Source organism: Mycteria americana, chromosome 23 (genome assembly GCF_035582795.1).
Source record: "Mycteria americana isolate JAX WOST 10 ecotype Jacksonville Zoo and Gardens chromosome 23, USCA_MyAme_1.0, whole genome shotgun sequence".
Lineage (NCBI taxonomy): Eukaryota > Metazoa > Chordata > Aves > Ciconiiformes > Ciconiidae > Mycteria > Mycteria americana.
The window spans coordinates 7,915,283-7,943,135 of record NC_134387.1 but is presented as its reverse complement, the minus strand read 5'-3'; the positions used below and the strand labels follow the sequence as shown (position 1 = coordinate 7,943,135).

General features: G+C 49.1%; 2 long non-coding RNA genes across 4 annotated transcripts in view; both read right to left on the bottom strand.

Annotated features, from left to right (window-relative positions):
* LOC142420117 (uncharacterized) overlaps positions 1-26,691 on the bottom strand; it is a 71,154-nt gene extending 44,463 nt beyond the window's left edge. For 2 of the 3 annotated variants that reach the window (XR_012778696.1, XR_012778694.1), the window contains exons 1-2: positions 26,643-26,691; positions 164-294 (exon numbers count right to left, since the gene is read on the bottom strand). This is a non-coding gene — a long non-coding RNA (uncharacterized LOC142420117). Of the gene's footprint in view, positions 1-163; positions 295-731; positions 823-26,642 lie in introns of those variants that run through there. The other variant, XR_012778695.1, reaches the window with a different exon arrangement.
* On the bottom strand, positions 7,637-15,237 carry LOC142420115 (uncharacterized). Its single transcript, XR_012778693.1, has 4 exons — positions 15,149-15,237; positions 14,273-14,371; positions 9,956-10,066; positions 7,637-7,654 (listed from the first exon to the last, which is right to left on the bottom strand). It is a non-coding gene; the product is annotated as an uncharacterized LOC142420115 (long non-coding RNA).
* Positions 26,692-27,853: the final 1,162 nt, after the last annotated feature.

The following is a 27,853-nucleotide window of genomic DNA, read 5'->3' as shown; positions in this document are numbered from 1 at the left end:
ACAGAGCTATGCTACCGCCACGTGTCTTTCCTGGTGCGTCTTATGCAGAGCCCAGAACAGAACACAGGCTGCCTGCTTCCCGAGACATCTTGCCCCTACCCCCTTTCCTCCTATCCCCAAAAAACACCTCTTTTCAGGAGCATTGCACCGTTTTGTCACTTACCGCCCGACCGCAGGAGAGGAGCCGAAGGAGTCCCCAGTCAACGGGTCGGTGCGCGCTGGAGTCCGCTCAGGCCTCTTCTCCCCGTCGGATGCGGCAAGACGAACCGGGCGAGGCTGTCAGCTCGGTCCCATCTGGGGTGTCAAAACTGTTATCCCACAAGCGTGAGGTCATCTACCCGGTGTGCGGGACGCCAATATACACACAGGGCAGAGGTGTTTTTATGGCATGTCTGCGCAGAGATGGGTGCTAGGTGGTAGCTCCACAAAGCTAGCACAAAGTTCGCTCCTACAAGTACAGTATTGATACAGTCTAGCTATGCATATGCATAAGTAATTACACAAAGCAGTTTTCTATGGGTCTACATTTCTCTTATTTCAACTTCAAGCTACAGCGCTACTTTAACATGCTGCGCACGCTCAGAGGTGAGGGCTCTCTGCTTGGGCTGGTGTCTCCAGCTCGAGGGCTGTGACTTTTAGTATCATAAGGAGGATAGTTTGCGGGAGGGTGCTTCTTATCACACTCCTACTAGTTGTTTCGGATGGTTCCCAAAACATTTTAATTAGCTTACCTATTTCTTCAGGATGTGCTTCTCTCCCAAGGACAGTAATTCTTGTTTAGACGTTCCACTTTCCAGCCTCAATCCTCCTTATCAGTTTGACGTAAGCCCTGACCTTCCACCAGCTCCTGGTAGACGACACCGTCAGACTACAACACGACCGTTCTTTTATGCCAGTCAGCGCGTTCAGAATTAGGAACAGAAAGAACAGGACAAGCTAAACACCCACGCAAGCCTCATATCCCTAAGAAATGATTAGAAAAACCCAAACGACCCCCATTTTAGATTGCGTTGGCTTAGGGACTGCCTCCTTCAAGTGCCAGAGCGGACCGGTGGAATCAGTCACAGAATTCAGCTGCCTACCAGGAGACAGCCCTCGTCCTCGCAAGGCAAATGTTTCAAAACATGGTGCTATTTTCCGATTTTACCAACTGCAGCGGGCTTGCCCTACCAGCACGAGTTGAGGACATTTTCCTGTGGGTTCATTTGACACTACAGTAAGTTTTGAGCAGGTACAAGCAACCAAGCGCGAGATAGAAAGTCAGCTAAGATACCAGCCGCCGTACAAAATTTGTTCAAGATTGTGCCTGCGGGAACGGCACAAAGCCCACGATGACTGAACAAGTATGTCGGAGGCCCTACGGCAAACAGCGCCGACGTTTCGTGAAGCTCTTTTCCTGTCAAGAAAAGGACCTTTTATACAGTATCTCTATTGGAATTCAGGCTGCTTCCTACTCATTCTGGCAAGTTAGCTTTCACAGAAACCCTGAGAACTTCAACCACAAGCAACATTTGTAATTCTTGTTCTCTACCTACGGGGAATTTCTGCGAATCAGAACACTACTTAAAGCAAAATTCTGGGTCCGTTTCACGCAAATCAAATATCTAAGCCACGGACAGGTGTCTGTAGAAAGACTACTTTAAAAGATAAAGATAAGTAGAGTACTCACTTTTCTGACATTTCTTCCAGTAGTTCCATCGATTTAGCATCCCAACCCCGCTGTCGAAATTCTGGTGCAACAGAGAGAGCAGTAACACGTCCACGCCACTCTCCCCTAGCCACAGAGCCTTCCTCTTTGCCCATTACTGCCAACAGCCAGAGCATCAGCGCCGTAGCACCTCGGGAATAACGCACCTCCCATAGCTACACACCTTCACAAAAGAACCAAGCAGTGTGTAAACAAACATTGCAATGGTTGCAGTAAGGGCTCAAACGGGGATGCCTATGTTATCACTCTGAGATTCAACAACCACTAAAAATGTCATTTTGCTCCAGTATTACAGGAGCTCATTGACTAGCGTAAAAAACAAAAAATTGTTGAAAATTCATTGTTGGAAGCATGACTTCCAAATGCAAATTTTAAGCAATTCTCAGGAGTCTTTAACTTAGCGGAATGCAGGATCTGACTAAAATAATGGCAGAATGGAGGGCTAGAAGCCCAAAAGTAACTCACCATCCTGGCAACTATTGGAGACTTTTGGTGACTGTGGGGGAACAGAGCTTGGGAAGCTTTGCCAGTCTGGCAATAGAAAGCTAAGGCCCTGCAAACATGGTATGTTTAACAAAAAAAAAAGGGGGGGGGGGGGGGGGGTGTGATGTTGTTTTGTAGTTCCTCTGCTTTCTACCCAGAACCAAAGCAGTTTTAGTGCACTAATGAATGTTCACACTTCCACACGGTACTCTTACAAACATCAGTCACTGCTAATAAGCAACAGATGTAGTGGGTACAGAGAAACCTCCTGTACAGCAAATGCTTTAAGCTTTTCTACGTTCAAGACTTTACTTCCCAGGTCCCTGCAAAGACCCTTACTCTGCCCTGCCCCACCCACCCAGTTCTATTTGGAATGATTGCTGAAAAAGACCACAGCAAATAAGCAACCGACATCCAGACCCAGAGCCTTCCCTTACAGGACAATGCCAAAGCCAAGCCCAGACTTTTTACTTGCTGACGACTGACAGCGTGTGAGAGCAGAGCTGGATGCCAGGACTTCACTCTGACATTACACAAACGCTCCTGCGCGCACACACATGCACGTTCCCAAGCTGCACTTCCTGCTTTCGACCCGCCCGATGACCAAACGTCGGTGCTGCAGCTGGGGAGCCGAGCATGCGCAGTGGCGTATTTTCCCGAGCTCGCTGCTGCCGCCCGGTGGACAAATGTCGGTACTGCAGCTGGGAAGGCGCGCATGCGCAGTGGCGCTTCTTTGGTGCTCGCTGCTGCCACCTTCTGGACAAAAGTGGGTGCTGCAGGTGCAGATATGAGCATGCGCAGTGGTGCTTTTCTTTATGCTCGCTGCTGCCACCCGGTGGACAGAATTCGGTACTGGAGCAGGGGCCGCGCATGCGCCGTGCCGGGTTTTTTTGTGTGCTCGCTGCTGCCACCGTGTGGACAAAATTCGGTACTGCAGGAGGAGCCGCGCATGCACGGTGGTGCGTTTTTTGTGGGTGCTCGCTGCTGCCAGCCTGTGGACAAAATTCGGTACTGCAGCGGGGGCCGCGCATGCGCGGTGCCGTTTTTTTCTGTGCTCGCTGCTGCCACCCTGTGGATAAAATTCGGTACTGCAGCGGTGGGCGCGCATGCGCGGTGGCGGGTTTTTGTGTGTGTTCGCTGCTGCCACCCTGTGGACAAAATTCGGTACTGCAGCGGGGGCCGCGCATGCGCGGTGCCGGGTTTTTTTTTCTGTGCTCGCTGCTGTCACCATGTGGACAGAATTCGGTACTGCAGCAGTGGCCGCGCATGCGCAGTGGCAGTGTTTTCTGTGTGTTCGCTGCTGCCGCCCTGTGGACAGAATTCGGTACTGGAGCAGGGGCCGCGCATGCGCCGTGCCGGGTTTTTGTGTGTGCTCGCTGCTGCCACCGTGTGGACAAAATTCGGTACTGCAGCGGGGGCCGCGCATGCGCGGTGCCGGTTTTTTTTCTGTGCTCGCTGCTGCCACCATGTGGATAAAATTCGGTACTGCAGCGGTGGGCGCGCATGCGCGGTGGCGGTTTTTTTTCTGTGCTCGCTGCTGCCACCATGTGGATAAAATTCGGTACTGCAGCGGTGGGCGCGCATGCGCGGTGGCGGTTTTTTGTGTGTGTTCGCTGCTGCCACCGTGTGGACAAAATTCGGTACTGCAGCGGGGGCCGCGCATGCGCGGTGCCGGGGTTTTTTTTCTGTGCTCGCTGCTGCCACCATGTGGATAAAATTCGGTACTGCAGCGGTGGCCGCGCATGCGCGGTGGTGGTTTTTTCTGTATGTTCGCTGCTGCCACCCTGTGGACAGAATTCGGTACTGCAGCAGGGGCCGCGCATGCGCGGTGGCAGGGGTTTTTTTTATGTGCTCTCTGCTGCCACCCCGTGGACAGAATTCGGTACTGCAGCGGTGGCCGCGCATGCGCAGTGGCAGTTTTTTCTGTGTGTTCGCTGCTGCCGCCCTGTGGACAGAATTCGGTACTGCAGCAGGGACCGCGCATGCGCGGTGGCGGTTTTTTTCTGTCCTCGCTGCTGCCACCCCGTGGACAAAATTCGGTACTGCAGTAGTGGACACGCATGCACAGTGCTGGGTTTTGTGTGTGCACTCGCTGCTGCCACCCGGTGGACAGAATTCGGTACTGCAGCAGGGGCCACGCATGCGCAGTGCCGGGTTTTTTGTGCCATCCTGTGTACAAAATTCGGTACTGCAGCAGGGGCCGCGCATGCGCGGTGGCTGGTTTTTTTTGTGTGCTCGCTGCTGCCACCCGGTGCACAAAATTCGGTACTGCAGTGGTCGCTGCCCATGCGCAGTGCCAGGTTGGTTTTTTTTGGTGTGCTCGCTGCTGACACCCGCTGACCAGAAGTCGGTACTGCATCTGTGGGTAGCTCTGTCTTTTTTCCATTTAAAATTTCTTCATATACATCATCTTTTTTTGCATTTTATACTCCTTTTTTAATTTCATATATATGAGTTATTTTTGTATTTTGTAACTCTATATATCTAGACTTTTTTTATGTTCTAAAATCCTTTATATGATATAGTAGACAGAGGGGTTTCTTTTAAAATCTTTTTACATATATATAAATAAAATTTTTCTATGTATAAATAAAACTGAGAGATTTTTGTCTACTTCAATGCCTCACACCCTTATTTACAGTTTTTAATTATTTAATCCCTCCCCCCCGACTTTTCAGGCATTTTTGGGCTGTGACCCCCCCTTTCGGGGTGGGGGACAGATGGACAGGACGGGGGACGGACAACTGTCCTGTGACCCCCCTATCCCCCCACTCAACCTGCTCCTCTGCCACATCATCATCCCCCCCAGTGACATTGGGGTGCCCCAAATTACATCATCACTCCCCAGCCTCCCCCCTTCTTATTCACACCCAAAAGACAAACAAAACAAGGGAAACTGCCCCAAGTGCCAGCTCATTACTTTAATAATGCCATTTACATATGTACATGCCCCACCAAAAAAGGGGAGCTCTGCTAGAAAAATAAAGGGGGGGCAGCCCCCCAAATGCTTGCAGCCCCCCCAGCCCTTGTCCCACAGTCTGGCAGCCACCCCATGGCACAGGGGATCGTGCCCGAGGATGGTGCCACGTCTCTTGCTCGGCCTCTGCTCCGCCATCTTCCCCCTATGTTCCCGCGCTGGGACAGGCTCCCCAGGACAACAAACGGCCCCGGTCCCTCTTGGCCCCCAGCTCTCCCCCCCACACAGCCCTCGCTGCCGCACCTGCGGGGCACCCGCTGGAGACAGAGCCAGGAGCCTCCAGGCACAGGGCTGGCCCCTGACCCTCAGCATGCCTAACAACCCGCAGGGAAACCTGGCCGGGGGGATCTAGGGAGCACCACCAGACGCTTACAGCAAGACCGCTGGGAAACAAAAACCCCAAATTCCATTTCAGCACATGAAAAAAACAGCACAGCAGAAAGTACAGGGATTCAGTCAGAATAAGGGATAGGAGAGCAGCTGAGCTAAAAGAGGATTCTAGGGAAACAGCTCCGCTCGAGATACAGTGCATGCTTTAACAGCTAGAGTGACTACAACCCTTCAAATCGGTATTAAGACCAAGTGATATGATTTTGAACACATTCTTCACCTCAAAGTGAACGCTCTTGCTGGTGTTGGAAAATGTCTCATCCCTTCTTTCCAGCACTGCTGCAGGGAGACAACCCTGTGAGGCTGCAGGACAAGGTTGGACCGTCATCAGAATCTACGCTTACAGATGCACCACAACAGCTACAGCCCTCGCACTGCTGCTGCACATCTTGCTTGCTCGGTCAAGAAAGCTGAAAGTGAAGTGTAAAACTTTAAAGAGTAACATGGAAAATAAAGAACAAATCTCAGTAATTCACTCTACACTAAAAAGGTGTGTGTACGTTTATATACATCCAACAACAATACTTACACTATAAAAGCATTTGAGTTTCCTTTTGCATTCATTTAACTTGCACAGCTGGGATACCATTAAATCATCTATCTCCAAAATGCACAGTTATAGTGGGACTGGGGGGGGGGGGGGAGGGGGGTTGTAACTAGGAGGGACATCCAGCCAGCTGCGCTGCCCAAGAGAGACGCTACTGAAGTGCCGGGGAAACGCACCATGGAAAGAGAGGCAGAAATAAAGTACTGCAGAGCACGCCGTCAAAATACTGGGGAAAACCCCATAACATTCAGTTGCCTCCCTCTTGAAACATGGAGAACAAATACCCAACTGCTGAAATACACCTCATAAGTTGTATGCCACAGCTATTGGGCAGTTACAGTTTAAACAGTGCCAGTCACTTTGTAAATGACACAATTTTAGCTTCTGTTTAAAGTTTCAGTTATGATAGAAAAGTCAGTGAGATAAGAGATCCCCTAGATGGTTTCACTTGGGGGGGGGGGGGGGGCGGGGAGCAGGGGAGGGACACAGAAATCAAATCCCCAGTGCTGCAATACATCAGGCTACCAAAAGGGACTGGCAGATTTGCTAATGCTTTTGGCTGTACTGAAGCATGCAGAGGAATGCCTTTTTATGACATCTCGGCTGTTACAACTGAGAACCAAAGACCAGCAATGCCATCAACTTTTGGAAGACGTGCTGGGCTTGGGTGGAAGGAAATTGGAAGGAAATTGGCCTTTTTTTATTTTTTTTAAAGAGAGTGAAAAGTCTTGTTGCTGATGACTTGTACTGGCACGTACATCCACTCTGATGGGAAGTTCATCAAATGCAACTTCTTTGAATGAGAAGGATTTCCATTCGGGAAAATCTCTTTCCAACTGAAGTCAAAAATTACACACTGTAGTTTCAGGAAAAAGGACCCTATTGAAGCAGTAACTCGCCAAAACCACATCAGGACTCACTGGCGGTAGTTACAAGGCTGCTAATGCTTCTTGGGAAAGCCTGGAAAACATGCAGAAGTGACACCCATTTGTCCTGTTTTATCCACATCTCTTCTTTGACCTTGACGGCTTTTAGTACAGATGCTAGGACCGCAGCAAGGTTTTTCAAGTACTGCTAGAAGATATTTTAAAAACTTACTGACTGAAAAAGCAGAAAGCTTTTACCATGAAAACAAAGGCTGTTTCTTCTGAGCAGCTGAACTCTTCCCAACAGTTTCTTTCCTCTTTTAGTACAAAATTATTTTCACAGTATCATTTAATAGTAAGCACACAGAAACAGAAGATTACGCTTTCAGGAAGAGAAAAGAAACAGAGGGAAGTCAGCTTTGCATAGGCATGCTCCAGAACACACCTTATTCTATTTTTAGTATTTGTGTTTAAATACTTCATAGAAAAACTATAGAAGGAGAGTTGGCACATTCTTCATGTTAACTATAAAGTCCATGCTACAAGTAGCTTAGGAAAAACACAGACACACATCGTATACATACCATGTACTTGCAGACCACTACAGATCCTTTCCATCAGTCTTGTACTTTCCTGGTAGAAGAAAGGGCGACCACAGTCAAACAGTGGCAGCTGACATTCTGCTGAGAGAGGAAAAAAACCTTTAGCATAAAGCTGGGTAGGAATCTAAAGCTTCCTTTTTTTGTGAAGGTTGGTGAAGACTACAACTGAGTGGAGGAAAAAGTGTTTTGCATCATCTTTGTGTGGCGGTGTGCTTCCCCCACCCTCGACCTTTATCTCCTGCAACCCTGCTTAGGTGATAACCACCAGTGGTGATTGTAAATGGATGCATCTGGTCACCATCGCCTCAAAGTGGATTCAGGAGACAGATAACAACACAATAGCCTAAGGGTTGGGCTATTAGCCCAACAATAGCCTGTGTTGGGCTATTGTGTTGTGCCTAGGGCTATTGTGTTGTACACCCACTCAGGAAACTAAAACCTGTGGTCGGCATGCAAATATGACTATGAGTCAATCATCTTATCCCCCGTAAATAGTGAGCAGTCCAAGAGCCCTTTGAGCTCTCCTGCACGGCAGCAGGCTGCACGCCAGGATCTCCCCTTGAGCAGGGACGCCTCTCAAGGTTACTCCTCGAGGTTGAGAGATTCCTTGCCGCAACAGATCCTCGGTAAGTGACTAATAGCATGCTAAACTTTGAAATCTTAGCTAAGTGATATAAAGGATTGATTGCGCATATATATATATATATATAATCCTTTAGACATAAACCATTGACCAAGTCTGGGACTAGGACTGGATCTAGCCGCACCTAGACTCCTCTCTGAGAAGGAGTTTAGAAAGCAAGGGGATCCTTTTCCAAACCTCATGACTCAACGGGAGGGTCTCCCTGACAGTTTTGTCTGACCCTGTCCTCTATGCAGTAAATAATCGAGTGCACCTCGCCATCGAATCTTGTTAAAACACTGTCGCATTGAACTTTGTTAACTCCCTATTCTGTATCAATAAACTATATTTTTACTTCTCTCTAACGAGTGAAGTGCACGCTCACTTCATCCGCGACACTTTGCTACAGTTGATGATACAGGCCGCTAGAGCTTTTGCACTTTTTAGACAACCGTGCCTTTTTTTGACTCATGGGCAGCTTTGGTTTCACTAGAACCCCTTTCATAGATACACGCAGGTGACACACACATACCTACGTACATTTTCCAAAGCCTACATATAGTCAAGACATCCTCACCCCATACATCCCAAGGTGAGTATTTTTGTTAAAGAGCACAGCAACCCATCTGTCCTTGTAAACTGCCTCCTTGCAAAAAAGGAATGATTTTTTGCAGGCCGTTTCTCCAAACGGTCAAGTCCTTCTCAAACTGCAGTTATGCCACCAAACCTGCCTAGGGTCCCTCCCAGCTTTTGACTGTCCTTACATTTAACAGCCACACGCTCTAGTCCGTCTTCCAACAGCAAAAAGACAGCACGCCCTCAGACCCAGAGCACAACCCTCCGGAGGGCCACACGCCCCTTGCTGTTTTGATGAGGAGACACTGAGCATCCCTGCGAGCACAACTGCACACACTAGATCAGTTTCACCTACGCTGATTTCAGTGGATGTAGTTTCTGAAGCTTTACACTGAAAACCGTATCTTGAACTTCGCCACAGTAGAAGCAATCCGTAACTAGACCTCCACAAAAACCTAGAAACACAATTTGCAATCCCACAGCGGCAACAGCTTCAGAACTATTTAGACCAGGAACAAGGGAGAAAAATAAAACCGCTTCATCACACGCACGGGAAAGCAGCGGAGAAAAGGGTCAGCATTCATAGCCCTCACAGAAAACAGGCATTCCCCTTCCCTTCCTAAAGCCCTCTGTTGGGTCTAAATATCACAGCACTATTGTGGCAGTATTGAGAGCAGGGAACAACAGCCCTGCCGCTGGACATTTACGTAGCAGGATACATAAACAGAGGGACACATTTTGCCACACACAACCCTTAACTTCCTGAAAATTCATGTTTACCAAAAATAGCCACTTGGAACATACTGCCCAACAACATTTGGCAATAAAACTTCCACGTGTTTGACCCACACAAATTTTTTTGGTAACTTGCTATTTGCTTCCTGTTGTTGTTTTTCCTTCGGAAATTCTACTTGCAGCCAAGTTATTCACTACTGGTTCAAGCATTTACCTTCCTGGTATTACCAGCACATCTACACAGGCAAGTAACTTAACGGCTCCTCTACAATTGTCCAAATTACAATTACAGCCATGAAAGAGGAGTGAAAGAGAAGAAAAGGAGAGCTCAGGCAGCAAGAGAGCTCTGCAGGCTGCCACCACTCAGCATTGCACTCTTATTTTTAAACCACACACACACTCCCCCCACAAAAAAAAAAAACCAAACCAAAAACCCCATGACTTTGTACCTTTTTTCTTTCAGAGCTCATCCCTGTCTCAGCACACTGTCTTGTCAAAGCGTGAAGTACAGATGATCTGTAGCCCAGTGACATTTGCATGTGATGAATACATGTTCAGAACTAGTCCAGATCTGTAAGACAGGTGTCATTTTTGTGGTTTTAATTGTATTGACTGACACGTTTGGGAGGAAACTAATTGTTGTGGTTTAGCCCCAGTCGGCAATTAAGTACCACCCAGCAGCTCGCTCACCCTCCCCCCCGGTTGGATGGGGGAAAGAATCCAAGGAGTAAAAGTCAGAAAACTCGTGGGTTGAGATAAGAACAGTTTAATAATTGGAACAAAACAATAATAAATTGTCATGAGAAGGAAAACAACAAGAAAGCAAGAGAAGAACAAAACCCAGGAAAAAAAAAAAAACAAGTGATACAACCCCTCACCACCCACTGACTGATGCCCAGCCAGTCCCCCAGCAGCAATCCCTATCCCCCAGCCAACTCCCCCCAGTTTCTATACTGAGCATGTTGCCATATGGTATGGAATAGCCCTTTGGTCAGTTTGGATCAACTATCCTGGCTGTGTCCCCTCCCAGTTTCTCATGCGCCCAGCAGAGCATGGGAAGCTCAAAAGTCCTTGACCAGTGTAAGCATTTCTTACCAACAACTAAAACATCAGCGTGTTATCAACATTATTCTCATACTAAAATCCAAAACACAGCACTACACCAGCTACTAGGAAGAAAATGAACTCTATCCCAGCCAAAACCAGGACACTAATTAACTTTTAACTGTAGCATCTCCTTGGGGAAAAAAAATGTGTTAGGGACAGAAAAACTAATTATGACTCAGGGCTCCCAACCACGATGGAGCAGTGCGGAAATTAACGAAAGTGAAGACAAAGAGCAGCAGCACTGTCATTCTGATCATGAACTTCAGAGACTCTCCAAGTCTACACCTCAGTCCTATGAATGACTAGTCCTTTTTTGGAAGGACAAACTTTTTTACGTAAAAGTCCTAGATTGAAGGCTCCACGGAACAGAACATGGATTGACCCACAGCACAACATGCCATCAGCACTCTAATGAAAAAAAATATTGAATAAAAATCAAGTTGAAATGTCAGTTTCCATCACATTTCATTCATTATATTTCTACTGGCATCTAGGTGCTCAAAAATTAACTATACTGACACCATATATTAATAAAAATTTAGTTATGCATATAAAAATAAAAGGCTCTTTCCAACTTGCCCATAAGATTAGTCTGAACAAACAGAAGAGAAACACTTGACCCTGAAGAAGGTAACAGGCAGCTCTTCATTTATCATAGATCAAAGTTCATTCTTTTACCTGAAAGGAAAACATCCGTAACTACCAAGGGACCAATTCAGGAACGACGCACGCTCTGTTAACTGCAATTTTTCATCAGCTTTTCTGCACTGGCAGCAGATTTGCCTTTTCTCTGGGTTTCATGTGGAATACCTGTAGCGTCCCTGAACTTGCAAATGTTTCTCCCCGCTCCCCCAGCCCCATACGTGCAAATACCTGAGCAGCAAGTGGGATCAACCACTCAGGATTCTCTTCACATGACGCAGAAGGTGACACTGGGAAAAGAGGAGGCAAAAAATGATCCTGTTTGTCACAGAATCACCGAATCTTATAGGTTGGAAAAGACCTTTAAGATCATCGAGTCCAACCATAAACCTAACACTACCAAGCCCACCACTACACCATGTCCCTAAGCACCTCATCCAAACGGCTTTTAAATACCCCCAGGGATGGGGACTCTACCACTGCCCTGGGCAGCCTGTTCCAATGCTTGATCACCCTTTCAGTGAAGAAAAATTTCCCAATATCCAGTCTAAACCTCCCCTGGTGCAACTTGAGGCCATTTCCTCTCATCCTGTCACTTGTTACCTGGGAGAAGAGACCGACCCCACCTCTCTACAGCCTCCTTTCAGGTAGAGAGCGATGAGGTCTCCCCTCAGCCTCCTTTTCTCCAGGCTGAACAACCCCAGGTCCCTCAGCCGCTCCCCATCAGCCTTGTGCTCCAGACCCTTCCCCAGCTTCGTTGCCCTTCTCTGGACACGCTCCAGCCCCTCAATGTCTCTCTTGTAGTGAGGGGCCCAACACTGAACACAGCATTCGAGGTGCGGCCTCACCAGTGCCGAGTACAGGGGCACGATCACTGCCCCAGTCCTGCTGGCCATGCTATTCCTGATACAAGCCAGGATGCCATTGGCTTTCTTGGCCGCCTGGGCAAACTGCTGGCTCATATTCAGGTGGCTGTCAACCAACACCCCCAGGTCCTTCTCTGCCGGGCAGCTTTCCAGCCACTCTTCCCCAAGCCTGTAGCGTTGCATGGGGTTGCTGTGACCCACGTGCAGGACCTTGCACTTGGCCTTGTTGAACCTCATACAACTGACCTCGGCCCATCGATCCAGCCTGTCCAGGTCCCTCTGTAGAGCCTTCCTCCCCTCCAGCAGATCAACACTCCCGCACAACTTGGTGTCATCTGCAAACTGACTGAGGGTGCACTCGATCCCTTCGTCCAGATCGTTGATAAAGACATTAAACAGAACTGGCCCCAACACAGAGCCCTGGGGAACACCGCTTGTGACCGGCCACCAACTGGAGTAAACTCCATTCACCACCACTCTTTGGGTCCGGCCATCCAGCCAGTTCTTTACCCAGCAAAGAGTACACCCGTCCAAGCCACGAGCAGCCAGTTTCTCCAGGAGAATGCTGTGGGAAACTGTGTCAAAGGCTTTACTGAAGTCTAGATAGACAACATCCACAGCCTTCCCCTCATCTACTAGGCGGGTCACCTTGTCATAGAAGGAGATCAGGTTGGTCAGGCAGGACCTGCCTTTCCTGAACCCATGCTGGCTGGGCTTGATCCCTTGGTTATCCTCTACATGCTGTGTGATAGCACTCAGGATGATCTGCTCCATCAGCTTCCCCGGTACCAAGGTCAGGCTGACAGGCCTGTAGTTCCCCGGGTCCTCCTTCTGGCCCTTCTTGAAGATGGGTGTCACATTTGCTAATCTCCAGTCAACTAGGACCTCCCCAGTTAGCCAGGACTGCTGGTAAATGATGGAAAGGGGCTTGGTGAGCATTTCTGCCAGTTCCTTCAGTACTCTCGGGTGGATCTCATCAGGCCCCATAGACTTATGAATGTCTAAGTGGTATAGCAGGTCACTAACCATTTCCCCCTGGATTATGGGGGCTCCATTCTGGACCCCATCCCTATCTTCTGACTCAGGGGGCTGGGTACCCAACTCAGGGGGCTGGTCACAACCAGCCAACGGGGAAAACACAGGAGAGGGTTCTGCCAGAGGGGCCGTGTGGGGCCAGGCCGTGCACCCTAGGAGCTCCAACCGGCCAGCTTCTCTCCCCTTTGCCAGGTACCGGGGAGACACCGCTGCCTCGTGCGGCCACCTCGCCCGCACCCCCTCGCAGCGGGGCTGTCCCAGGAGAGCTGGGGCACCCCCACCTCACTTCCACCCCCAGGAACGGGACCGGGAGACACCCTCCATTCAGGGAGAAGCGTAGGGCGTGGATTTAATCCCCGAGGGAAGAGGCCAGGCTCCCCGCTGGCAGAAGGACCGCTCGCCTCCCTGCTGCTCAGAGCCGCTTGCTGGGGACAGCTCTGCCTGCACCCGGCCACTCTGCAGCCCTGCTGGGAGCACAGTCCGGCCGACGGATGCTCCAGCGAACAGGCGCTCCAGGTCATGGCAGCTCCCGCTCATTACAGCCACAGGTAACCTTGCCTCTGGCTAACGCACGCTCCAGACAGCGGACACCCCATCTCCTTCCAGCTCCTCCTTGCTACAGGTCTGGCTAACTGAAGCTCCAGCTCTGCACGGAAGCTCCGCTTGATTTCAGCTCCTTCTCCTTACCAGCTCCAGCTATTTGCAACAGTCTGGGCTTTGGACAAGGTCGGAAATCAGTCGCTGTCATAACTTGAGTATTACTATTAAACATCACAGCTCTATGCTGTATAAATATTAATTAGTTTGTATGATTAAGTACTTAATAACTATTCTAAGCAGCGTACAAAGAAGAGCCGGGCTTGAAAAGGGTGTGCGGGGTCTGAAAAGCACCCTTCCCCCCAGAGACCACCTCAGACGTTGAGTTCGGCCTGGGGCATGCCGGCCTCCCGAACTTTGGGGTCCGACATGACCAGACCCCCACCTCCAGGGAGGGTCTGTGCACCCTGCCCATCCTCTGCTTTCCCCCGCAGTCCCCAATGCCCTCCCCCCTCCGCACAAACAGCCAAACTGGCTTCTGCTTTGGGTCCCCAAACCAGCTCCCATTTCCGAGCCCACAAACCCACCTGATAAGCCTGTTCTCAAGTCCCAAAAATGCAGCACTTCACCTCTGCTCCTCAGCCCAAAACCACACCGCTTGGTCCCCTCTGTCAGGTCCTGAAAGCGCAAGACTCAAGTTGTTTCTGAGCCTCAAAATCAGCCACGTGAGCCTTTTTTCAAGCCCCAGGAACACAAGACCGGCTCTCCATTTTCAGGCCCCAAAACAGCTCACCCTTTCTGCTTTCTGACCCCTTTGCAGTCCCCATGCATGATGCTGCGGGGTGGGGGGAGCGGAGCCACCCCACAGCCCTACACCCCCAGGGCCACACGTGCAGTTTTGGGGAGCGCTTGGGCACTGCGGGGGGCCCGGCCCCACACCTCTGCGGGGCCGCACCAGCACAGGCAGGGCATCGCTTTAGTACGGCTGCTTCCGGCTTTGTATCTCCGGCACCGCCAGCACTGCCGGGCCCGCACCCCAAACCCCCCCAGCCCCAAGCACCCCCGCGGGGAGCCGGGCCCAGCCGCCTCCAGGAACCCCCGCCGGCCGCAGCCGCGGCCCCTCCCCACCTGCCCGGCCACCGGCGCCCGCCCGGCGCCGCAGGAGCCCCCCGGGCCGCCGCTGCCCGACCTGCGCCGGGAGCGGCAGAGGCTGCCCAGCCCCAACAAGCAGCACCTGAGAGCCGGATGAGGCTGCCCCTACTCCCCCCGCTCGCACACGGGCTCGGCCCCAAAACCCCCCGACGGACCCCAAGACAGCGCTCGGCCCAGGGCCGCTTTTTCCCCCACCAGCCCCAAGAGAACAGAGCCCGCACACGCCCGCGGAGCTCTGCCCGGGGGGGTCCCACACCCACGGCCCACCGCGCCCGCAGCCCCAGAACGCGCCCAGCACCTCACCCGCCCGACGCGGCTCCAGCTGCTCCACAGCAGAACCAAACGCAGCGCCCGGGCCAGCGGCTGCCGCCGCTCTTCTGCGCCCGCTCAGGCGGCCCTGGCCCGCCCCCCGCCCCTATTTAAACGCCGTCTGGGCGGGAGCAGCCGCGTTTTGGGCCGCTCGGGGCTTGTTCTTTCTCCTGCCGGAGGCTCTGGGGCGGTTCTTGTCCCTTCTCCTGCCGGAGGCTCTGGGGCGGTTCTTGTCCCTTTTTCGCTCTGACGCCTCGGGCCGAGCCGGTCCTACTCCTCTGGGCTACCGGTAGTGCCTGCTCGATGCCGGGCCCGGCCCGGCCCGGCCCTGCCCTGCCCACCGGGGCCGAGTGCTGTTCTCCACCCGACCGCGAGAAGCTGTCCCGGGGCTTCCTCAGTGTGTCTGGCCCCATCCCATCCTGAACTGGGGAGAGCTGGGAGCGAGCGCAGACCCCCGGGGCAGGAGTTGCCCCAGTCCTGCCAACGATCCCATCCCGCTGCTGCCTCTCTGCCTGCCCCCCCAAACCTTTCCCCTGCCCTTTACGGGGGGTACACACACGGTATCCGTGGGCAGGGGCATCCCCAGGGAGCCACAGGGCTGAGCTGCCCTGAGTACGGGGCTGTGCCATAGGGAGGCAGGCAGGGGGAGAGATGAGACGAGGGTGACAAGCACAGGGATCTGTGGGAGAGGAAGGTGATGTTGGTTTTCCGTTTCCCCAACAGGCTGATTCTCCCCTGGCACCAAGTCACCCCCATTTCCCACTCATTACAGCCCCCCGATGCGAGCCCCGGAGCCAGAGGAGCCACACATGTGGCGACAAGGATGGGGACACCGGCTCTGGTGCCCTGTCACCTCCCAGCAGTTCTTCCCAGGCTGGTACCATGAACCCCTGCTGGGGCAGGCAGCTCGTACCTGTGGGGGTCAGTAACTGTGATGGGGCAGCCATGGGCCTTGGGCTCTGGCTGAGGCCCGGCACCCGCTTGTGGCTCGGTTTCTCTCGCTTGTTGGGAATCCGGCAGCCAACGAGGCCAGGAGATGCTGCGTCGCTGCTTGTCGCCATCAAGATGCCGGGCTTTGGCCGAGGAGGTGCCTGTGCTGTTGGAAATGCCGGCTCCTCAGACCCGCTGCTGGGGACATCGTCAGTCCGTCAGTTGCCTGGACCTCCTGGTGCTTTTTCTTGGTCCCAGAGGTAATTGTCCATGGTAATAATGCTGGCAAAGCGTGCAGTGGGGCACATGCTGCGCTGCGGATCCGTCAGTGCTGTTAACGATACAGTTGGAAACACAGGCGTTTGGGTGTGAAGGTGAGGGTGCTGCGGCATGGTTGCAGGAGGCTCCGTTACAGGTCCTCTGTGCCCAAAGCGAACAGCTCAGGTTCATGTCTCTGCCCGCTCGTGGCAGCTGCTGGCGCTCCTGCGCAGTGTGATGGTTCTGCTCGGGTAGTGATTCATGCTGCTGCCTGGGGCTGTGTGGTAGCGGTGTCAGCCGCTCACGGCTGTGCTCGGTATGAGCTGCAGCCAGGCTGGCAATGTCTTTCCAGGCTTAATGCCTGGAATGTTAGATGTCCCCAAGGGGATGCAATTACAGCTCGATTTTGGACAATCCCTGCATGCCTCGGGGTCACAGCTGCCTCCAGCCCCCTGGAGCCAGAGGGCTTTGTTCGGTTCAGGTCGCATTCATTTTCATCCAGGTGCAGCACATTGCCTTGACGTCAGAGACGTCAGGGAGCATCTTGGCATTGTTCCTGGCACCCCAGCACAGAAATCGTCCCAGTGATTGATCCCATTAATTCTTTATATTGCCCAATATAGCGGCAGTAGATCACGCTCGCTGCTTTCACAAGGACAGTCCGTAACAGCAGGTGCCACCTTCCCTGCCAAAGGAAACAGTGTTTCTCCTCTTGGGAGGCAGAAATACCTTGGATCTTGTGTTCATCACCTTGGCTGATGCACATTTTCTCTTGTCTTTAAGTTAGGCTCACAGCTGTGGCAGTTCATCTGTGGAAAAAAAAGAGGAGGGAAGGGTTATACTTGTCCCCTTTCATGTTCCAGATCACATTCCTTTCCTTTCCTGTTTCATGCAGGATGAAAGAACCTAAGTGGCTGAGAACCACAGAGCTGTAGGCTCCACAAGACCGGCACAGACGATGACCCCTGTGTGACAGAAGGCAGGCAGGAGCGGCTAAGAGGGTGACCGGTAGTGATTTACGTTACCCCTCCGTAGGTGTCCTGGGTTACGATGGGGCCCACGAACAGCATGTTTGTTCCTGTACTTTAACCTGCTGCCTAGATTGTCTTTTTCAAGGACTGTTCTCCAGTCCCCTGTCCTGGCTCTTATCCACGGGGTTCCCTTTCTTCTTTTGAAGCACATAAACCTGATACTTTAACTGAATTCAGCAGTTCTTGTATTTATGCAATGTTTTTCAACATCCTCTTTTTGTGTGTGTTTGAAACCCTTGAAAGCAATGCTGGTTTGAAGGCATGAGGTAGTCACGCGTTACAGGCAGGGTTAACAGCTGGATAAGATGTCTCTGTCCCCGTTAGGCTGGAATATTTTGTTCTCCATGATCCTTCTCTCGAGCCTTCATATACCTAACCCCACATCTCTCCTCTGCTGGTTTTCCAGCATGCTGATGAGGGGTCAATGATGTGAGAGTTGTTGTCTGTGATGTTAAAATCTGTTTTCAGCTGTCGCCAGGAGGGGACCGTGCATGCAGAGTGGTCTTCGGGCACCTGCAGGGGATGGACAAGACCTTTTGGCAGCAGGGGCCCAGCGGCAAGTACGAGCGCTCTCTGCACACGGGTGTATCTCAGCCTGCAGCTCCCAGGCTTGGCTCCCAGTGGGGTGGAGGAAACAGGCTGCCATCCCCGGGTCATGCCGGGAGGCCAGACTGCCTTGCCATACCTGGATGGCTCCACCAGAAAGCAGGATGGGGCCTTGTGTCTTGCTCTGCAGCACAGGTCTCCTACAGCTGGCACCTGCCTGGAGGGTGAATACATGTCCCCTGGTACAGAAGTGGACCAAACAGTGACCCAGAGTCACCCCTGTCCTCGCCGGGGTACCTCATGGATGGACTTGGCGCGTGGCTGAGGAGACCAGTAAGTTATGCACAAAATGGGGCCTCACCCTGCGGTGGCAAGAGCGGCGCAGGAGGGAAGGGAACATCCTCAAAACTGGCGTTTGCCTTCAGTGATGGGTTTTGCTGCCTGCAGGGAAGCACTCGCTTACCCACATTTTAAGGCACAACTAACAATAATACAGATGATTATCATGATAAGTACAATTATAATTATCATTTGAAGTAAACTTGCCAACCATCCAGTTAGGGAGAATCCAAAACTTTGTAATATTTTGTTTAGAGGTCTGAATATTTCTACTTGATTTTGCCACTTGTTTTATTTCGTCATGTAATAACATTAAATCTAAGGTTAGCCTGTTCTGCAATGTCATCTTTGAAGTTTCCTGTAACTGAGTGTTTTGAATCTTGTAATCCTGCTCTGGTTGCATTTGCTAATAGTTCTACTTGTCCTGTTAGATTGTACAACCACATTCAACTCTGAAAGGAGGTAATTTGGAGACTGAGGGAAGTTTCAGTTTAAATCTAAAGTTAAAATTCCCCACTCAAGGAGATCGGCTACAGATTTAGGTAATGGGGAATAGGCCATTATACTGCTGACATTATGGATTCTTCCAAAGAATTGGACAAGTTTCAAGACTAGATTTCTGTTACAAAAAGTAAATTCTAGGTTAATCAATGTCAGAGATACAATTTTCATTATAACTATGCTAAACTAATAACACTTTCCCAGAGTGTCCTAGGAGTACTTTCAATAAAAGTTTTCTAAAAGAAAAACCTCGATACAATTCATTGACAGTCCATGGTTAGTCGGAGTTTCAGTTCTCCAGTTGGCATAGAGATCCGCTTGTCCTGGTCTGGTGCCTTCTTTACTCTGGTATAACGAATCCAGGAGTTGATCCCATTCACCTTTACCACTGTATGTTTTTAACAGCACTGTATAAGGTTCTTTCACTTTTCTTTCAGGGGCTCATCTTTACAAGTTTGTACATAGACAGTGTCTCCTAGTTGGAATGGGTGTACCGGTGTGTCCAAGGGAATGGGAGTCTCCTGGTTTAGGTGCCTATGCAGGGAGGATAAATTCTGCGAGACAGAAATCAAATACTCTTTGATTACAGCCTGTCCCTTGATATGCATTTGGTCTCCTTTTGTGGTTAAATGATTGATTGGATATGGTTCCCATACAGGATCTCAAATGGACTAACAGCTTCCCTAACTCTGGGTGTAATTCATACTCTCATTGATGCTATGGCTAGAATATCTACCCATTTCATTTGAGTTTCCTGACACACTTTAGAAATCTGTCTTTTTAGAGTTTGATTCATTCTTTCTACTTTGCCACTGGACTGCAGCCTCCAAGGGGTATGCAAATCCCATTTAATGTTTAGAAATCCAGAAACTCCCTGCACTATTTCTGCAATAAAGTGGGGTCTGTTATAGGAGAATATACCTTCTGGAACACCAAATCTGGGGATAATTTCTTTCGATAAAATTTTAATCACTTCCCTAGCCTTGTTAGTGCAACAAGGGAAAGCTTCGGGCCAACCAGAAAAGGTGTCTGCCATTACCAATAAATATTTATACAGATTACGTGTTGGCTATTCCATAAAATCCATTTGCCAGTATTCCCCAGGAGTTATTCCTTGTTTTACGATTCCTCCCATGATTTTCTTTGCAATTTTTGGGTTATTGGCGCAACAGTTAGTGCACTTTTTAACTATTATATCCGCTAGGCTTTGCATTCTTGGCCCAATGACATGTCTTTTGGCACTTAGTACTAATGCATCTGCTCCCAAGTGTTTCTTGGTGCAGTTTCTTGAGTAGAATTTCCATCATGTTTTCAGAAATTAGCAGAGTTGCAGGATTTAGAGCAGAGGTCAGGGAGATTACAACATCATCTTGTTCCAGCAGCACAGCTTGATATTTAGCTAACCTGCATGGGGAGATCCAATGATGCCCTTTATTTTCAAGGAGAGAAGACACAGCATGAGGTACAAAAACAGTAAGTACTCGGTTGGCCTATCGTCAATTTCTGAGATTCTTCAGTTAAGGTTGCAGAGCTGCCACTGCCTTCAAACAAGCAGGCTGGCCTCTACTGACCTCATCTAATTGCTTTGAAAAATATCCCACCGATCTTTTCCAGCTCCCTAATTTTTGTGTCAAAACTTCTAATGCCACTTGCTGTTGTTCATGTACATACAATTGGAAGGGTTTCCTCAAATTCAGGAGTCCCAAAGCAGGAGCCCCAGTGAGTTTCCTTTTAATTTCATCAAAACTCTTCCTACATTCAGGTGTCCATTCCAGAACCCCTTCAGGTCCTTTCACAGCAGCATACAGTGGTTTGGCAATTAGTCCACAATTGGGAATCCATAAGCGACACCATCCAGCCACTCCCAGAAATCCTCTTAAATGCTTCTTTGATGTAGGTGCAGCAATTCTACAAATTGTCTCTTTTCTCTCAGTACTTAATTCTCTCTGTCCTTTGGTGATTTCAAACCCCATATATTGGACCTTTTCTTCCCCAATCTGAGCCTTTTTCTTAGAAACCAAATACCCTGCCAAGCCCAGAAAGTTAAGCAAACTGGTGGTGGCTTCCAGACATGCCTCATAACTGTCAGAACCAATTAGCAAATCATCAACATATTGCAACAATGTTACAGCATCATGATCATTTTGCACAGTTCCAATTCTTTGGCTAGTACCTTACCAAACAAGGTAGGGCTGTTCTTGAATCCTTGCCGAAGGACAGTCCAGCGGAGTTGGGTCTTTTGTCCTGTAGTTGGATTCTCCCATTCAAAGGCAAAGATGGTCTGGCTCTGCTCATCCACAGGTATACAGAAGAAGGCGTCCTTTAAATCTAACACTGCAAAATAAGTGTTACTGTTAGGGATTGTAGTAAGGAGGGTATATGGGTTTCAAACCACAGGGGGGACATCTACTGTCCTTGCGTTAATTTCTCATTAAGTCCTGTACCCGTCTATATTCAGAAGAATGGGGCTTCTTTACATGTAGGATGGGAGTATTAAATTCTGATTGACACTCCCGTAACAATCCAGGTTCTAAAAAGGAGCTTTATTATAGGTTGTAATTCTTTTCAGGCCTCCAGCTTAATGGGGTATTGTTTCTTTCTTAATGGTTAAGCTCCTGGTTTCATTTCAGTCTTTACCAGGGTCGCATTCTTTGCTTGTCCGGGTATCTTCGATGCCCGCGCCAGAGGTGTGACTGCATTCAGTACTGCCTCTGGAATATTCATTTCTTCATTAGGATCTTCCTCCTTAGGTTAACAAACATATCTGGGCTTTCCAGGCAGCCTCTGGAGGAATATGCAACTGAACAGAGTCTTCAGAAGAGCTTAGTTGTGCATTCAGTTTACGAAGTGAATCCCATCCAAGCAATGGTAAGGGACATTCTGGCATATAAAGGAATTCAGGAGTTAATTTAGTATTTCCAATGGAACATTCCATAGGTTGTAAAAACAGCCTTAAAGGCTTTTGCCCTAGTTGCACCAACAACGCTTATTTTAGTTCTACTTAAAGGTCCCCTACAACTACTTACTCCAGCATGCGTGGCTCCACTATCAATTAAAAAAATCTGTTACTTCATTCCCCAGCTTGACTGGAACCAGAGGATCGTCTGGGGAAACTTTAATAGATTCCTCCGGTCCCCTACAGTCCAACCCAGTCTCCGTCATGACTCCAACAGCTTCTTCTGTCTCTCTTTCCTGATTACTCAGACAGCGTGGACAATCTTTTTTCCAATGGCCCTCTTGCTTACAATATGCACGCTGATTCATTCCCAGGGGAATGTCATAAGGATTTCTACTATTATTTCTACGGCCCCTTCCTCGGCCACAAAATTCACCTCGTGTATTTTCTCTCCCTTTTTTTGGTCTTCTGTCAAGGCAGCCAACAAAGAAGCTTGCAGCTTTACCTGTCCCCGCTTCTCTATTCTATTTCCTCCCGATTATTACATACCTTATATGCGATTGAGAATAAGTGTGAGATTGTCATGCCATGCCATCCTCACCGTCTACCTTTTATAGCTTTTCTTATATCTGCTGCTGCTTGACCAATAAACAGCATGTTAAATAATTTTGAATTGCTATCATCTTCTGGATCGAGATCTGTCCATTTTCAAGCTACTTCACACAATCTCTCATAGAAGGCTGACGGGGTTTCCTTATCCCCCTGCCTTACTTCAGATAGTTTAGATAAATTCTCTAGGCTTTTGCACTCCATATTGAATCCCATACAAAATTAACTTTTGATATTCCTTTACCCTCTGTAATCCCTCACATTTGTGTTTGAATCCCACCCCGGATCCTCTTTTGGGAGGTACATATTGGTATTAGGCACCCACACACACACACAGATTGTTGGACCAGTCCCTCTCTAGCCTTCTCTAAAACTGTTCTCCTCTCCTCAGCGGTAAACAAATATTCTAGGAGAGCCTGTACATCTCCCCAGTTAGGACTAGGAGTCGTGATTAACAGTACTATACATTCCTTCTGGATTGTTTCAATAGGATCCAACTGCCTGTTTCCAGTTTAATAAATCAGAAGCAGTAAAAGGTACGTGTACGTATACCGCTGTTCCTTCAGGCCCTACAGCCTGTCTGAGGGGAGCTCGAACTATCGGTTTCTGTCCCCTTGTTCTTTTAGAGATAGCACTCACAACTCCATTATCACTTGAGCTGTCAGCTTCTGGCTGTTTTGGCGGAGATACCAACAGCTGAGTATCCTCTTCTGAATCTTCCAATTCAATACAAAGATCTTTTCCCTTTTTCTCTTTTAACGCATATATTCCAATCTGACGTTTAGAATCCACTAAACCACATTTCTTCCTAATATCCCAATCATGTCTTAACGAAAAAAACATATCCACATAAGGCATTTCATCCCATTTTTCAGTCCTCCGACAAAACAACATTAATTCCAATATAGTGTTATATTTCAAGGATCCATTCTCAGGCCATTTTTCACCATCTTCCAATTGATATTGTGGCCACACTTGATTACAATATCGTTTTAGCTGATTTTTAGTCGTGGGATCCCCCCCAAATTTATTGCAATGCTTCAGGATGCATCCTAGAGGAGAGCAAAGGGCTGCCTCCTGGGAAGCGGCAGCGCCCATATCGGTATCGAAAATCCCAGCATTTCTACACAAACCAGAACGAGGGACGTCTCCCTTCGTTCCTCAGAACAGGACAGCGTGTAGAAACAAACAGAACTACGCTACTGCCAAGCTAGCACAAAGCTTGGTCATACAGGTACAGCATTGATACAGTCTAGCTATGCATAGGCATAAGTAATTACACAAAGCAGTTTTCTATTGGTCTACACTTCTCTTATTTCAACTCAAAGCTACAGCGCTACTTTAATATTCTGTGCACGCTCAGAGGTGAGGGGTCTCTGCTTGGGCCGGGGTCTCCAGCTCGAGGGGTGTGACTTTTAGTATTATAATGAGGATAGTTTGCGTGAGGGTGCTTCTTATCACACTGCTACTAGTGGTTTCGGATGGTTCCCAGAACATCTTAATTAGCTTCCATATTTCTCCAGGATGTGCTTCTCTCCCAGGGACGGTAATTCTTGTTTAGACGTTCCCCTTTCCAGCCTTGAATCCTCCTTATCAGCTTTACGTAAGCCCTGGCCTTCCACCAGCTCCTGTTGGACTACACCTGGGCTGGCAGGTGGCCAGGGCATCGCTGTTGTTTCTGTGCTGCTGTACTGGACAGGCTGGAACTCCAGTATGAACTCAAGGCAAAGGGGCTCTAACCTGTGGATGAGTCCACGTGGGAGCAGGGCACCCCAAAGTGTCTGTGGCCGTGGATAAGCTGATGCCAGAGCAGGTACCTCTTGATGCGTCTGTGGCCGTGGTTATGTCTGTGCTGCAGCAGGTATACCTCTGAAGGGATAATGGCCCAAGGATAAGTGCACGCTAGAAAAAGGTACACCTCAAAGAATCTATAGCTGTAGATAAGTCCATGCTGCAGCAGGTACACCTTGAAGCATCAGTGGCTGTGCATGAGGTCATGCTGGAGCACCTGAAAGCATGTGGCCATGGATAGACCAATGACAGAGCAATTATACCCCTGGAGGGACCGCAGCTGTGGGTAAGGGCATGCTGGAACAGGTTTACTTCTGAAGGGACTGTGGCTGTGGGCGAGGCCGTGCTGGAGCACGTATATATCTGAAGGCATATATCTGGTGGCCCATGGAGAAGGCCACGCTGGAACAGGGGCACCTCAAAGCGACTGCAGCTGTGCATAAGTCTATGCTGCAGCAGGTGGAGCCCTGGAGAGACTGGCTCATAGATGAGGCTCCACTTGGAGCAGGTACACCCCTAAGGGACCGCAGTCTGTGGATAAGTCCAAGCCAGAGCAGGGGCAAGGGGGAGGAGTTCATCGCAATGATAACCCAATGGTCTGGTCCAAAGGGACCAGGGGTGGAGATTGTAAAGGAAATACCTTTAAATTGTTGTAACCCGGGATTTGAGTTGCATGTTACGGGAATGACTACAGCAGGAACCACCTGAGCCAATGGAGGACAAGCCTTACAAGAAGCAGTGCAAGTGCAGCAGTGACCCAGCCTGAGCTGTCTTATGATGTATATGAGCTTGGAACACTGATCGTGCAATTGATACGCGAATACCGGATGGCTTTTCCAAGACTCATTTAGCAAGGAATAAAGAAAGTTGTGGGTACAAGGAGCCTCATGCATAGCTTTCCACGAGCCAGCCACTTTATCTATAAATATGGCAGACTAAGTGAACCTTCTTTGAGCTCTCCCTGCTAGGCAGCATGGCTGTATAGTGGTGATCTCCCCTTGAGCTGGGACACCTCTCAAGGTTGCTCCTCGAGGCAGAGAGACCTTTTACCAACAGCAGATCTTTGGTAAGCGACCTATATCACGCAAAACCTTGTAGTATGGTAACTTTGACAAATTTTGCATATGTAATTCCTTAGACATAAACCGTTGTCCAAGTCTGAGACTAAGATTGGACCTAGCCACACCTAAGCTCCATCAGGAGTTTAGAAAGCAAGGGGTCTACTCTGAACCTTGTGACTCAACGGGAGGGTCCTCCGAACCCTTTTGTATCCCCGGTCTCTCTACGAATCATTCTAACTCAAGTGTAACCCAATTTTCCTTTGTATGTTTCTTCCATGCAGTAATTAATAGAGTGAACCTTGCCATTGAACTTTGTTAAGTTGCACTCTTACTACTTCATATTAAAACCACTTTTTCCAATACCTTTGACAGTGATCTTCTTTTTTTAAGCGATCTAAAGCACTCTTTTGCGACAAACTGGTGTTGTTGGCAGGATGGCAAGCAGTATTGCTGATTACTTACGGAAGCACGGAATAACTCCGAGTCCCAAATTCTCAGAAGAATGGGCTCCTGATAAGTGGCATGACTGGGAAGCTGTGAAAGAACAGCTAAAAGTGGCCACGGGACAGGATGGAAAAGGGAAAGAAATTATTGGCAAAATGCTAGGTACCTGTTTAGAAGCTGTTTATCAGGATAGAAAAAAGAACAATAAAAAGGAGCAGGACCTAAAAGAAGAAATAGAAGGCAGAAAGGCAGCTGAATTAATACGGTCTTTGAAAATCGAGCAGCTGCAGAAACAATTACAGGAAGAAAAGGAGAAAACACAAAAGTTGGAAGAAAAGATCGAGATGATGGTCATGCAGGCCCTGCATCCCCCTAATGCCATGCCAATTAGGAAACTCATAGAGTCCCCAGAGAACTGGGATGATGATACTGGGGTGATCCACATGACCGTGAAAAAGAAAATGCTAACCCACTACCCCTTCTGGACTCCTCTGAATATAAGACTAGGCCCGTTATTAAAGCAGAATACTCTGAAGGACCTCGAGGAGGCGGTCAGCGATATAGTATGCAAAGCACTCCATGGGATGCATTGCGACGGGCAAAATTACAAGAGAAATACAGCAGAAAACCACATGAAACCGAGTATTTGTGGTGCGTCTGCCTCAGCGGTGGTGACCGAATAATGTTGAGTGGAGACGAAGCAAACTGTTATTGGGGTCCAGGAATTTTCTTAAACCTAGGACCTAACCTGACAGATGAGGCCCATTCTATCACCAGTAGGGTAGCCTACCGGGCTGGGGGAATAGATGCCTTGGATTGAGGTGAACCTTCTGTAAGTCCCATCCATTCCCTAAGTGAACTCTCCACTGCCATCACCAAAGCTGCCTGCATATGCCTAAATGTGGAGAGTCCAGTGATACCCCAATATCTGCTACTGTAGATTATAACAGGCTAAAGCCACTACTTAGGGGAGCCCTGGCAATTCTTAAACCTTATTTAATTGCAAAATGGGATGAGATTAAAAGAGACACAGGGCAAAATGAGGAACTTGATGGCGATGATCCCCACAGACAACTCCCTACATGGGCAGAATTAATGCATGGTACTGTAAATCATAGCCATTAAAAGGGGTGGGATGATCTGTCAACCGAGAAATTGGACCCAAGATCCCAAACAGGAGATCATCAAATGCAACCAGTAAAACAAACACCCCCACAGGGAACAGGAACTAAACCAAGGGAAAATACACCTAGAGACCCACAAGCAGAGTCTCGGGAGTAGAGAAATGAACTGTGGAGGAGAGCATTGGCACTGGGCATTCCCAGAGCTGCGATTAAGGCACAGCCTACTAGCATTATCCTGAATCTAATTCCAGCATTTCAGAAACACAGTGATGGGGAAAGGACAGAACGTGCTCCAAATACTCCGGCGCCACTGCCAGCTCCAAGAAAGAGCGACAACTCTTTCCTCCCCCTTAAGGAGGAATTCCAAAGCTTGAGATCAAAAAACAAATAACGCCAGGAGAGCAATTGGGCCGGTCGGTCTGGCGAGTGGAAGCCTAGCCATGGCTAAATGAAGGAGGCCCTTATATTTTAATTCCAGTTGGCCCTCAGTGACAACTGGTAACGTTTCTAATAGATACGGAAGCAGAAATTTCAATACTAACACAACAGAATGCCAAGAAGCTGGGCGTGCGACCCGGACAGCAGAGAGTTAAAATAACTGGAGTGAACAGAGCAAGTGCTACTTCCCAAGCTGTGAAACTTAATTTATGGCTCCTGGCCAAGCAGTGCATGTTGTCTACTCGCTTTGCAATCAAAGATCAAAATGAAAATGTTTTGGGTTTTGATGTTTTGAACAGCTGAACCTGGCGCCTGCCTGACAGCAGTGTATGGTTCTTCGGTTCAAATATCAACCCTAACCCTGATAGATATCAGGAAGCTGTAGTGCATGTACTCCACACAGCCCCTGTGCTCCCCGATTCCAAGGCTACTAATGTACTCTGATACCCAATTTCTGCTGCGGCATGAAATGGAATTTCTGAAGTAATAGCCGACTTGGAAAAATGGCACATTATTTCCAGAACTCACTCCCCATACAATTCACCAGTCTGGCCAGTCCAAAAGCTGAATGGGAGATAGCATCTGACAATTGATTATCAGCACCTAAATGCCAACACAGCTCTGCTAGCGGCTGGAGTACCTAATATTGCAACTTTAACAGCCACGCTACAAGTGGCCGCACACCCACGGACGGCAGTGCTAGATGTGAAAGATATGTTCTTTATGGTCCC